The sequence below is a fragment of the Pristiophorus japonicus genome, chromosome 17 (genome assembly GCF_044704955.1).
Source record: "Pristiophorus japonicus isolate sPriJap1 chromosome 17, sPriJap1.hap1, whole genome shotgun sequence".
NCBI classification, from domain to species: Eukaryota; Metazoa; Chordata; class Chondrichthyes; family Pristiophoridae; genus Pristiophorus; species Pristiophorus japonicus.
Window position 1 is genome coordinate 8,927,590 of NC_091993.1, and position 14,335 is coordinate 8,941,924.

The window sequence follows — 14,335 nt, forward strand, 5'->3', positions numbered from 1 at the left end:
GAACATTAAGGCGGATTGCAAAAGTTTCTATAGATATGTAAAGAGAAAAAGGTTAGTAAAGACAAACGTAGGTCCCCTGCAGTCAGAATCAGGGGAAGTCATAACGGAGAACAAAGAAATGGCAGACCAATTGAACAAGTATTTGGTTCGGTATTCACTAAGGAGGACACAAACAACCTTCCGGATATAAAAGGGGTCAGAGGGTCTAGTAAGGAGGAGGAACTGAGGGAAATCCTTATTAGTCGGGAAATTGTGTTGGGGAAATTGATGGGATTGAAGGCCGATAAATCCCCAGGGCCTGATGGACTGCATCCCAGAGTACTTAAGGAGGTGGCCTTGGAAATAGCGGATGCATTGACAGTCATTTTCCAACATTCCATTGACTCTGGATCAGTTCCTATCGAGTGGAGGGTAGCCAATGTAACCCCACTTTTTAAAAAAGGAAGGAGAGAGAAAACAGGGAATTCTAGCCTGACCTCAGTAGTGGGTAAAATGATGGAATCAATTATTAAGGATGTCATAGCAGCGCATTTGGAAAAAGGTGACATGATAGGTCCAAGTCAGCATGGATTTGTGAAAGGGAAATCATGCTTGACAAATCTTCTGGAATTTTTTGAGGATGTTTCCAGTAAAGTGGACAAGGGAGAACCAGTTGATGTGGCATATTTGGACTTTCAGAAGGCTTTCGACAAGGTCCCACACAAGAGATTAATGTGCAAAGTTAAAGCACAAGGGATTGGGGGTAGTGTGCTGGCGTGGATTGAGAACTGGTTGTCAGACAGGAAGCAAAAAGTAGGAGTAAATGGGGACTTTTCAGAATGGCAGGCAGTGACTAGTGGGGTACCGCAAGATTCTGTGCTGGGGCCCCAGCTGTTTACATTGTACATTAATGATTTAGACGAGGGGATTAAATGTAGTATCTCCAAATTTGCGGATGACACTAAGTTGGGTGGCAGTGTGAGCTGCGAGGAGGATGCTGTGAGGCTGCAGAGCGACTTGGATAGGTTAGGTGAGTGGGCAAATGCATGGCAGATGAAGTATAATGTGGATAAATGTGAGGTTATCCACTTTGGTGGTAAAAACAGAGAGACAGACTATTATCTGAATGGTGACAGATTAGGAAAAGGGGAGGTGCAACGAGACCTGGGTGTCATGGTACATCAGTCATTGAAGGTTGGCATGCAGGTACAGCAGGCGGTTAAGAAAACAAATGGCATGTTGGCCTTCATAGCGAGGGGATTTGAGTACAGGGGCAGGGAGGTGTTGCTACAGTTGTACAGGGCCTTGGTGAGGCCACACCTGGAGTATTGTGTACAGTTTTGGTCTCCTAACTTGAGGAAGAACATTCTTGCTATTGAGGGAGTGCAGCGAAGATTCACCAGACTGATTCCCGAGATGGTGGGACTGACCTATCAAGAAAGACTGGATCAACTGGGCTTGTATTCACTGGAGTTCAGAAGAATGAGAGGGGACCTCATAGAAACATTTAAAATTCTGACGGGTTTAGACAGGTTAGATGCAGGAAGAATGTTCCCAATGTTGGGGAAGTCCAGAACCAGGGGTCACAGTCTAAGGATAAGGGGTAAGCCATTTAGGACCTAAATGAGGAGAAACTTCTTCACCCAGAGAGTGGTGAACCTGTGGAATTCTCTACCACAGAAAGTTGTTGAGGCCAATTCACTAAATATATTCAAAAGGGAGTTCGATGAAGTCCTTGCTACTCGGGGGATCAAGGGGTATGGCGAGAAAGCAGGAATGGGGTACTGAAGTTGCATATTCAGCCATGAACTCATTGAATGGCGGTGCAGGCTAGAAGGGCTGAATGGCCTGCTCCTGCACCTATTTTCTATGTTTCTATGTTTCTATGAAATTACAATGAATAAGCGGGAGAGCCCCATGGAAAAACCCCTCCCCCCACCCCCACATATTGCTTCACTGTATCTAGTGAAAGTTACTGCATTTGCATTTGCTTCTGTTCAATTTAATTCCTTAATAAATCTGATTTATAGCCTGAAAAATGATCTGTCACAGTGTTGCCCATCAGTCAGAGAGACCAGTAGAGCACAAGGCATCTCAAATGCTCTCGGAGAATCTATCAACTGTATAATATTGCTCACCCTGAGCATATTCCATTATCAGATACTTTGCACATAGAGCTATGCTTTGGTTCATAGAGAGAAAGGGCTTAAACACGGTAATATCCTTCAGCACTGCGCATAAGGCATGAATCATAACTGCCTCCTCATGTCTTGCTCCGTGGTAAGGTTGAGGTAGCTCAGTCATCTGCCATAGACAAGCTGCCTGGGAAAGTAGTGGATTCAGGTGACTCCCCTCCTATTGCCTTAAACCTGTCTGGCTCTCCTCTGCTGCTCTTCCTCCTCTTTGTCCAATATGTAAAAAGAAAAATATGTACGACATAGTCAGACTTATTGTTGCTGTATGAAACTTTAAAGACACCTTAGCCTGAAAGAAATGGTGGAAAAAGTCATTCCACACAAAAGACAGAGACGCGTAACCAGGCCCCGCCCTAAATTCCTCCCACCCACACTCAGGTAATGGTGGCTTTGCCCAGGTCAGTGCCCAGGAATTTCAGAGCTACACTTGTGTAAAGATAAGGGGTGAAATCCCTCTTTTGATCAAAGTTAGCACATACACTCAGCGCATGTTAATGTGTAGTAATTGTGTAATCCGTGTTCATGATTGTTCGACCTGCGAGAGACCATCGGCGGCAGGTCGGGGCCATAAAAGGAGCGGCGAGCGATGGCCAAGGGCAGCGTGGCGGCGTACCGCTTCAAGGTACAGCGCGAGCTGGTGCAGGAGGGCGACGGCCGCGAAGAGTGACGTCATCAAGGTCCAGGTCGGTGATTGGAGCGTGGGTAGGTACAGCAGGAGCGGCGAGGTCGGGGCGAAGGAGCGGCGAGAGATTGTAGAGGGAAGTGATCGGGACCCGGGAGAGGCGAGGGCCCAGGGGCAGCACGGGCCCAGCCCACACTGCGATATGTGTGTGGGCACTAGGCCCATGCAGCCGAGCTGGTCTCCAGTCGTCTTGGTTAATCCTTGCTACTGGACCAAGACCTCGCTCTGTCATGAGCCCGTGTGGTGGCTGGTGTGCAACGGCCACCACACGTTAAAAAAATCCGCGCACAGGCACCTTCCACCCTTCAGGATGTAGTTCAGGACTGGAATATTAGGTCCTTCATTGATACATCTTTGAACTCATCCCTTTTTGGCGTGGAAGCAAGTCATCCTCATTTCGAGGGACTGCCTATGATGATGATGATGATGATCTTATTGTGTTCACATTCCCAAAACTTCTCTTGGGGGACTGAACCATTTCAATCAACATTAATGCACAGATTCAATATTCCTGTGTTTGGATTATTAAGAGCTTGTCAAGCACCATACAAAGGCCTACATACAAACATGTTCTCACCTGCATTCCAGCCCATTCTGGACCATGGGGCTAAAAGGGATAAGTTATGAGGACTAGACTAGGCTTGCATTCCCTCGAGTACATAAGATTAAGGGGTGATATAATTGAGGTGTTTAAGATGATTAAAGGATTTGATAAAGTAGATAGAGAAAAATGATTTCCTCTGGTGGAGTGAATCTAGATCAAGGGAGGAAAACCTTAAAATTAGAGCTAGGCCGTTCAGGCATGATGTCAGGAAGCACTTCTACACAAAGGATAGGGGATATCTGGAACTTTCCCCCCCAAAAAGCTGTTGAGGCTAGGTCAATAGAAAATTCAAAAACTGAGATTGATCGATGTTTGTTGGGCAAGGGTATTACAGAATACAGAACCAAGGTGGATAAATGGAACTAAGATACAGGTCAACCATGATCTAATTGAATGGCGGAACAGTCTTGAGGGGCAGAATGGTCTACTCCTATTCCTATGTTCCTATATCGCATTGGTAATGTCTGCTTATGGCAGAGAGGTAGCAGAGAAGGTTGAGAGGAGATTTGATAGAGGTGTTCAAAAGCATGAGGGGTCTAGACAGAGTATATAGAGAGAAACTGTTCCCATTGGCAGAAGGGTCAAGAACCAGAGGACAGATTTAAGGCGATTGTCAAAAGATCCAAAGACGACATGAGGAAAACCTTTTTACGCCGCGAGTGGTTAGGATCTGGAATGCGCTGCCTGAAAGGGTGGTGGAGGCAGACTCAATTGTGGCTTTCAAATGGGAATTGGATAAGTACCTGAAGGAAAAAATTGGCAGGGCAATGGGGCAAGGGAGGGGGCGTGGGACTAGCTTCTTGCAGAGAGCCGGCATGGGCTCGATGGGCCGAATGGCCTCCTTCTGTGCTGTAACAATTCTATGATTCTATTCTAGTTGAGGCAAATAACAGAGATGCATTTAATGGGAAACGAGATAAATACAGTAGAGAGAAAGGAATAGAAGGTTCTGCAGGTATGGTTAGATGAAATAGGGTGGGAGGAGGTTTGTGTGGAGCATACACACCGCGTGGATGTTGGGCCAAATGGCCTGTTTCTGTGCTGTAAATTCAATGTCATTTTTCTCCAAGTTAACATTCCTTATTTATTTCTTTTACTCATTTTCACGCTCACCCAGCCGGCTCGTTCTCACTATATTATTTATCTATTTCCGGCTGCTTCAGTCTCACTTGTATATTTTTTTATTGATTTCCTACTGGCTCATTCCTGCTGTATTATTTAGTTATTTCCTGTCAACCCCATATTTATTTATTTATTTCCCTCTGAGCTTGTTCCTGCTGTTGGATGTCTTTATTTCTCATCACATTCTTTATTTATTTCAATTTGGCCCCGTAATTATTTACTTCAAGCCAGCTTCCACCCTCCACGTGTCACCCCCACCCCCCAAATTCATGGTCAATATAACTGTGCTTTATATTCCATACTAGGACATTCCTATCATTGTAAAAGAGCAGCCCTCCATCCCAGGAGATTCATCATTCCTTTAATTATTTTGTTTACACACCATTTTGCAAATAGTCGCTGCTGTACTTTGTTAATTCTATCATTGGACATTTCTTTTACCATCAATCTGAGCCAAAAGGTGTTGATTAGTATGCGTTAAAAATCTGCATGTCTTTTATACAGCGAGAGACTTCGAATCAGTGCAGTCTGAGTAAAACTGGAACTGTAACAGGCATCCTGAGGAGAAAGGATTAGATCATGAATTGGCACTGTGAACTCATTCCAACATTTCCCAGCATACATCGCCAGGAAATCGTATCGGAAGATGAATGGTGCAGTGCAGCAAAAAAGGAGAGAATATTACATTACTGCCCTGCAGTGCAACCCATCTATATCCATCTGGTTGGGACAGAGAAAAGAAACTGCATAGAACAGAACTGGCTTGACCCCTGTAGACTTTCTATGGAGAACATCTGGTAAACAACATCCATTAGCATATCCGTCTAAAGTGCACCATATAATATGGTCACTCTTGAGGATCTCTGATTTAGTTACAAAAACTGATTGATGGTCATTCAGATGTCTATGAATAGAATTTACAGATTTGACAAATTACTTTTCCCCCTGGACAGCCGGGATTGGAGGAAGCACTGAACAGAGTAGCCTGGCGATCAGTGTTAAATCTCCATACATTTCTAATTTATATTAATGTCACGGATTCAGAAAATCAATGGAAACTGGTCAAACTCACAGATACCAAACGATGAGGGGAGGCAGTTGAATCTGAGGAGGCAGCTGAAGAACGGAAAAATGAATTAGTCAAAGTCTGTACAATAGCCGAGGAAACAACACAGTTCTGCGTGTAGGAAGAAGCAATGGATGGCTAAAGTGTTCCATGAACAGAGCTAAAATAACTAAAGATGAAGCTGAATGAGATCTGGGGGGCTTAGTAGACTTGGTGCTCACAATGTCCAAACACTCGAGAACAGCAATCAACAACACAAGTAGGAGGCAGAACTCTTTTGCCAACACAGTAGAGTGCAAGTCAGCGGAAATCACGCTCAGACTATATAGGGCTTTGGTCAGACCACACTTTGAGCACTGCATCCCGGTCTGATCACCAAAATATGAAAGAGACATTCAAACTCTAGACGCAAGTTAAGGAGAAGCCATGAGGCTGATCTCAAGTGTCAGAGGACTAAGTTATGAGGAAAGACTGGGCTTTTGAGTCTTAAAGAGTTGACTGAGAGGTGATCATACAGAGATATGTAAGATAGTAAATGGCATAGAAAAGGTACGTCCGGAACACTGCCTGAAACTAAACAATGAGTAGACAAGGGAATACAAGCTCAAACTAATAGAAGATAAATTTAGGACTGATATCAGGAATTCTTCTTCATACAAAGAGTGATAAATATTGGACTCCCTGGTACATTCCTCCAGGAGGTGAAAACTCTGGAATAATTTAGAAATTAGTTGGCTGCTATGATGAGGTAATGTAGATTGAGTTAAGAAGGGCTGAATGGTCTTCCTTGTCTGTATCTATCTTGCCATCTTCTTCAAATACATGCTTCTTACAACAATTATTTTGTGCAGCATGCAGAATTTCACTAGCATTGTGGGAAGACTCACTGGGGCATAATTCTGAGGCCCTTCTACCCACCTTGTGGCACAATCATTGGAGCTGTAGTTTGAGCAAGGCAAATGCCTACTTGATGAAATCCTTGCCTGTGAAATGCATGCCATTGTTGGCTGTTTGCTGGAGATGTACACAGGTTGCCTGTTTGTGTCACGTGCTGCATTTCCAACAGGTACCCCATGTCTCCAAAGAGTCAAACATTGAACCTGCTGGAATAAGTGAAGAACCTGTGATTCCCTTAAGATATGCGCATAGTGAATGACCCCGTATCCAAGGAATGCCACATCTTTCATAAACCCTGCCAGATTCTCCTGCTGCTGCTTGTCAATGCTCGCCAACATGTCAAACTCGGGCATCTGTGACCTACGTAATGTAGCAGTGAACCACAAACTGGCTGATCCTTGCCGTATCGCCGGTCATTGTCTGTAAGGGATGGGTGACAGGAAAGATTGCCCTTGCCACCTTCACTGCTTTTGGTAGCACGATGCTGAGGCTACCGTCTTTGCAGGTTTGGCTCTAGCAAGTGACGCAATCCATCCACGGGACTGATTTTCATCCATCCTTTTGCCAAGGTCTGTCAGGAAATTCCGGAACATGCCCCGGAATCTGACCGTGTTAGCTATCCAAAGGCAAACAGAGCTCTCTTTGCAGAAAACAAATGTTATTAGCATACAGCGACAGAAATTATGCATTTAAGGGGAAGGTGTTATGTATGCATGCCAATGATGTACTGATGTACTGTAACACTAGACCTGAATGTACCTTCACGCTGTATATACTTTACCTGTGCACTAGAGGGTGCTGCAGCAGGAGACTTAAGGGTCACCTGTACACTTCAGATAACCCAGTATAAAAGGGAATTCACCTCTTGGTGTCCTCACTCTAGGAGCTGCAATAAAGGACTACAGTCTTACAGTTCAAGTGCCATACCCCTGCCTCATGGCGTCATTAACACAGTACCTACATATACAATAGAAGGTAGGTAAGTATATGAGAGAGAAAGGAATAGAAGGATGTTGATAGGTTGAGATGAAGTAAGCTGGCAGGAGGCTCGTGTCGAGCGTAAACATCGGCATAGACCAGTTGGGCGAATGGCTTGTTTCTGTGCTGTAAAATTCTCTGTAATTCTATGTAAAATAACATGCTGGTAAGCCAATAAATGTAGAGAAGTTCTGAAATCTGATGGCCTTGGAGATCCTCTGAACCCCAGTTTGAAAATCTATGGCCTATAATTTCTTTGGTGAATCCGAGCTAAATCTTGCTTCTCAGTGCAGTTAGGGTAGCTCTCACTTGCCATGGGCACGCTGCCTTAAGTACCAGTGGATCCTACTGACCCTCTTCCTATGGACTTGGATCTCCTTCATTCAGCTGCTCCTCCTCCAACATTTTCAGCAAAGCGAGACCTTCTTATAAAGGCATGCTGCTGTGTGAACTCAACCCCCTGAGTCACTCTTCCCACTCTCCTGCTCTGCTCAATGTGTAGGACCGCTTTCACCACTCTCCACTACCTTCGCATCACCTTTATAATGGGGGCCATTAATGCAACGTGGGCTGGAAGGAAAGCACGAGTAAAGTTGCATGTCCACCTAACAAGCCCTAAGGAAACTGATAAAAACGCTAACATGTGCTTTGTGCATTAACATGCTCCATCCCAGGAGGAATTTGGGGATTAAGGGTAAAAATGCACCAATGCTCCAGTAATGCTATTACTACACATTATCACATTAAGCTTATGTGTTAGCCCTGGGTGCAACAACAACAACAACCTGAAGTTATATAGCGCCTATAATATTTTTTTTAAATCCCAAGGCATAAGCATAATCAGGCAAAACTCTACACTGAACCCAAAAAGGATAATTAGTATGGATGACTAAAAGCATGGTCAAAGAGGTGGATTTTAAGGAGGGTCTTAAAAAAGGAGAAGCAGGTGGAGAGGCTGAGTGGGAATTCTAAAGTTTAGGTCCTAGAAAGATGTTATAGAGTTGGAATGAGGCAGTCTTTATGACGGAGAGGATATGGGGTTGGAAGGCCAACTCACAGTCAAAGAGCTTATGAACCGTTTGGTTCAACCTGAGACAATGACTGGAGAGAGGCCTGGAACGGGTGGCAACAGTAGAGTTTGTGACTCGGAACCGAAGACGATGGTTTTGTTCCTCCCAATGGTTAGTGGGAGAAAATGACGCTCATCCCGGATTGGATGTCAGGCAAGCTGTCTAACAACACAGAGGCTGTGGAGGAGTTGATAGAAATGGTGAAAAGATAGAGCTGGGTGTCGTCAGCGTACATGTGGAAGCTGACTCCGTGTGTTTGGATAAGGTCATCAAGGGGCTGCCCCTTGTTGATGAGGAAGAGGAGGGGGGCTAAGGATAGATCCTTGGGGGGGCTCCAGAAGTGTCCATATGGGGGTGGGAAGAGAAATCGCTTCAGTGCTGTGACAGGTGCAGAAACCTAATTGGAGAGGTGCAACCCGGGAGTTACAAGGAAAATAGGTTCAAATTTGAGAGATGGCAAATAGTTCAAGAACTTTGGAGAAGAAATGAAGGCTGGAGATGGAGGCAGTAGTTTGCAAGGCCAGAAAAACCAAGAGGGTTATTTTTTTGAGCAGGAGAGAGAGAAGATGGAGATTTTGAAAAGTTGGGAAACAGTACCTGATGAGAGAGAACCATTCAGAAAGTCAACGAGCATGGGGCCCAGAAAAGGAAGTTGGCAAATTATTGTATTTTTGACTGCTGTCTATTAGTAAAGGAAGTAGCGAAGAGCATTGATGAGGGTAGTGATGATGTGTATATGAACCTTCAAAAGGAGTTTGACAAAGTGCCACATAATTGACTTGTTAGTAAAATTAACGGGACACTGGCAGTGTGGATATGAAATTGGCTGAGGGGCAGAGAGAGAAAACAGAGACTGGTGGTGAACAGCTGTTTTTCGAACTGGAGGGAAATATACAGTGGTGTTCCCCAGGGTTGGTATCAGGACCATTGTTCTTTTTGATATTAATAACCTGGACTTGGGTGTACAGAACATAATTTCAAAGTTTGCAGATGATACGAAACTCAGAAATGTAGTAAGTGAGGAGGATAATAATGGGCTTCAGAAGGATATAGACAGACTGGTGAAACGAGCGGAAACATGGCAGATGAAATTTACCGCAGAGAAGTGTGAAGTGATACATTTTGGTAGGAAGAATGAGGACTAAAAACTAAATGATACAATTTTAAAGGGGGTGCAGGAACTGAGAGACCTGGGGGTGTACGTACACAAATCTTTGAAGGTGGCAGGGCGAGTTGAGAAGGCTGTCAAAAAAGCATGTGGTATCCTTGGCTTTATTTGTAGAGGAATAGAGTACAAAAGCAAGGGAGATATGCTAAACCTGGTTAGGCCTCAGCTGGAGTATTGTGTTCAGTTCTAATCCCACACTTTAATAAGGCCTTGGATCGGATGCAAAAGAGATTTACTTGAATGGTACCAGGGATGAGGGATTTCAGTTATGTGAAGAGACTGGAGAAGCTGGAGTTGCTCTCCTTAGAGCAGAGAAGGTTAAGAGATTTGATAGAGGTCTTCAAAATCATGAACGGTTTTGATGGAGTAAATAAGGAGAAACTGTTTCTGGTGGCAGAAGGATCAGTAACCAGAGGACACGGATTTAAGGCGATCGGCTAAAGAACCGGAGATGACATGAAGAAACCTTTTTTCACACAGTGAGTTGTTGTGATCTGGAACACGCTGCCTGAATGGGCGGTGGAAACAGATTCAATAATAACTTTCAAAAGGGACTTGGATAAATACTTGAAGGAAAAAAAAATTGCAGGGCTGTAAAAAGAAAGAAAAAAAGATTTGGATTTATATTGGGCTAGAATTTCCACAAAATCCGCCACTGCTAGATTGCCGCCCAAAAACTGCTAAGATCATTAAATTAACGCCAGCGAAAAATTGATCAAAGAAAGGAAAAAATTCCACCCTGCGGGAAAAATGGGTCTTACACGCGGATTCTCAGTGGAAAACACGATCCTGGGCAAATTGGGTGGTACTTATTCAAATTTAGTCCGAGGCTGCAGGTTGGGCCTAGGGAGGGGGGAAAACACAAAAAATAAAAAAACCGGAAAACATTCTCAGGACCCTTTTCCACAGAATTGCTGTAAAAGAATTTTTTTTTAAAACTTTAACTTACCTTTTTTGCAGGCTTCATACCTGCCGCCCAGCTCTGGCTGGTTTCTCATGGGCCGTTTTTTTTTCTACTCACCTCCAGGTCACCGCTGTGACAAAACTTGGGCGGTAGTGTTTTTTCAGCGGTGCGTGCTAGCGGTCCGCTCCCCAGCGGTATTTCGAGGCCGCCGGCGGAACTCTTTGATGAAATTCCGGCCGGATAGTTTTCCGCCGAAATCGAAGAATACCGCCGAGGAACCCGGCAGAAATGGAGCTGAATTTCTAGCCCAGTGCGCCTTTCACGACCACCAGATGTCTCAAAGCGCGTTGCAGCCAAGGAAGTACTTTTTTTTTTAAGTGAAGTCACTGTTGTAATGTAGGCAACGTGGCAGCCAATTTGCACACAGCAAACTCTCACAAACAGCAGTATGATAATGACCAGATAATCTGTTTTGGTTATGTTGATTGAGGGATAAATATTGGCCAGGACACCGGGGATAACCCCCCTGCTCTTCTTCGGGATCTTTAATGTTGACTTGAGAGAGCAGACGGGGCCTCGGTTTAACGTCTCATCCGAAAGACGGCACCTCCGACAGTGCAGCACTGCACTGGAGTGTCAGCCTGGATTTTTTTTGTGCTGAAGTCCCTGGAGTGGGATTTGTAGGGAAAGAGTGGAGGAGAGGGATTAATTGGATAACTCTGCCAAAGAGCCGGCACAGGTTCGAGGGTCTGAATGCACTCCCTCTGTGCTGTATCATTCTGTGATTCTATGTATCCGTTCCATTTCTCATTTTGTTGGCCACATTTCCAACATTTCACTTTAATAATTCAATTCAGTATCATCCACAGCACCAAGTGCAGCAGAGCATCCACCTGCATCATTGCCGCATTGCTTAGAGCAATAATTAATTCCTCAATCGGAGGAGTTTCCTCAGTTGTTTCTCAGCTGTCCAATGCACTTTTGAAGCCCATTTTCACGTACCAATTTACAGTAAAGGCAGACTCTACCCGAGGCCTACTTGCTGGGTCAGCTTTTTTCTGCTGTCGATCACCTTAATTAGCTTATAGAGCTGGCATAACAACAATCAAATCAGAGAAAGCTGTGACAAGGTCGAATGTTTCACAAGATTGCTCCTGGTGCTTTTTGGGAATACAGAAAAACCTTGGAGCAAATTGCCGGAAATTCCACACAGGCTGATGCCTGATCCAGCAATACTGCTTCAGCAATTAATAGTTAATTCTGCATTTCAACTTCTTCATGTGAGGGACAATAGTGTCTCAGCGAAAGAGAGGGCTCCACACACAAGAAAAGCAGTGGGCAAAGCAGTGCTGCTGGTAGTTTTTGGAAGGATACATAATGAGGAAGGGCAGCAGCCGCTATGTTCTTGGCATAAACACAAAGCTTTGGTTTAAGCACAAGCAACTATTGTTCCAGTCACACAGGCCCAAATAATTGACAGCCTTTGATGATGTAGAGACTAGACTTTTGGTATGGAGTAGATCGTCTTGATCAAGCCCATTGGTTTGTATGACTTTGGGCTTACTGAGTCCAGAGGCAAGAACTGAGCATTCTCTGGAGCCTTCAAACACAGCCACAGTATTCCACCCAGTACTGAGCAGACATGGGTGGGCAATGTCATTGTCAGTCGGTCTTGGTAGAGCTATTAACGTAATCTTCTAAATGCTGAAGTTAGCATCTCACTTAGCTGCCTGTTGCTCAATGCTGTCTAAACCTGCCTGCAATAGTTCATTTCCATCTTACAGAACAAAACTGACTGCACTTCAATAACTATGTCATTGGCTATAGAGCACTTCCTGGGAATGTGAAGGGCATTTTATAAATGCAAGCATTTTCTTTTCTTATAATAGAGCGGTTTAACCACTTTGCAGAAGGCAGTATCATAAATAAATAAAGAGTATCACTTTTGATGACATCCACCAATTGATTTAAGACGAGAAGCAGAGTTGGAACAAGTACACTTCAACAAGGGACTTTGGCATAAGCAGTGTGACAAAGATGACAAATTCCTATTAATCATGACTTGATGTTTATGTGCTGTGAGCAAGTAATGCAGCACCTCACTTTATATAACACAAGAAACCAGCGTTTCAATAAACCAAGGACATGACTGGAGGTTCCAGGAATTTCAAGGGCTAATTCTCAAACTTCATGCTGGGCATCAAGAGAACTGCTACTTTGTAAGATTGTGATAGATAATGTCAGAAGTCAAATAATTTCTTCTGAAGCCTAATTAATAGCAGGTGGCAGTGACTAAATGATGCCAATAGCTTCTCGTTGATTACAATTGGCAAAGTACCAATCCACATTAGACTTTGATCCTTACGTGTTTACTGTTTCCAACTCACTCGTCGATATGGATAGATCAGGGGAGCAGCTGATTTCATGGATAGTGTTTTGGTAACCTGCCCATTTATATCATTGAGCCAGTACAATTCCCAGGCTTTAGCTTATCTTTGTGCCTGGCCTTGATCAAGTTGATTGGATTGTTCTTCAACAGGACAATTGGTGCCTGACTTTATATCTCAGGTGCCTTTTCAGCCAACATGATATTTGATGACATTTGCTTTATCCTCTAAAGTATGGGACGATGTTGTCAAACCAACTGTTTGTTGGTTGAGTCAAAAGGTTGTGGGTTCAAGTCCCACTCCAGGGACTTGAGCACAAAGAAAATCCAGGCTGACACTCCAGTGCAGTGCTAAGGGAGTCCTGCACTGTCGGAGGTGCAGTATTTTGGCCCCGTTTCTTCTCTCAAATGAATGCAAAAGATCCCGTGGCAGTATATCAAAGAAGAGCAGGGGAGTTATCCCCGGTGTCCTGGCCAATATTTATCCCTCAGTCAATATTTATCCCTCAGTCGAGTACCAGCAGCAGTTGGCGAGAGGTGGGAGCAGCGTCGGAGCGGCCTATAAAAGGCCCAGCGGGAGCTCGAGTACCAGCGGCAGTTGGCGAGAGGTGGGAGCAGCGTCGGAGCGGCCTATAAAAGGCGGGGCTTGTGCAGCTACAGCGGTAGAGAAAGCAAAATAGAAGTAGAAAGGAATCAAAAAGTGACATCACAGCCAATGGGGTAAGTGATTGGCTGGTGATTGGTGAGTAGCTTTTCTTTTTATTTTTTATATCAGTAAGTGAACTGTAACATTGTTATTACCAATTTAAGGGTATCTAAGGATTAAGGCATGGCAGGAGAGCTCGGTCACGTGATATGCTCCTCCTGTACCATGTGGGAACTCGGGGACACTTCCGGTGTCCCTGGGGACTACGTGTGTGGGAAGTGTATCCGCCTCGAGCTCCTGACAGTCCGCGTTGCGGAATTGGAGCTGAGGGCGGATTCACTCTGGAGCATCCACGATGCTGAGAATGACGTGAGTATCACGTGTGGTGAGTTGGTCTTACCGCAGGAGAAGGGTCCACAGCCAGATAGGGAATGGAAGACCAGCAGGAAGAGCAGTGCAAGAAAGGTAGTGCAGGGGTCCCTTGTGGTCATTCCCCTGCAAAACAGATACACCGCTTTGAGTACTATTGGGGGGGATGACTCATCAGGGGAGGGCAGCAGCAGCCAAGTTCATGGCACCGTGGCTGGTTCTGCTGCACAGGAGGGCAGGAAAAAGAGTGGGAGCGCGATAGTGATAGG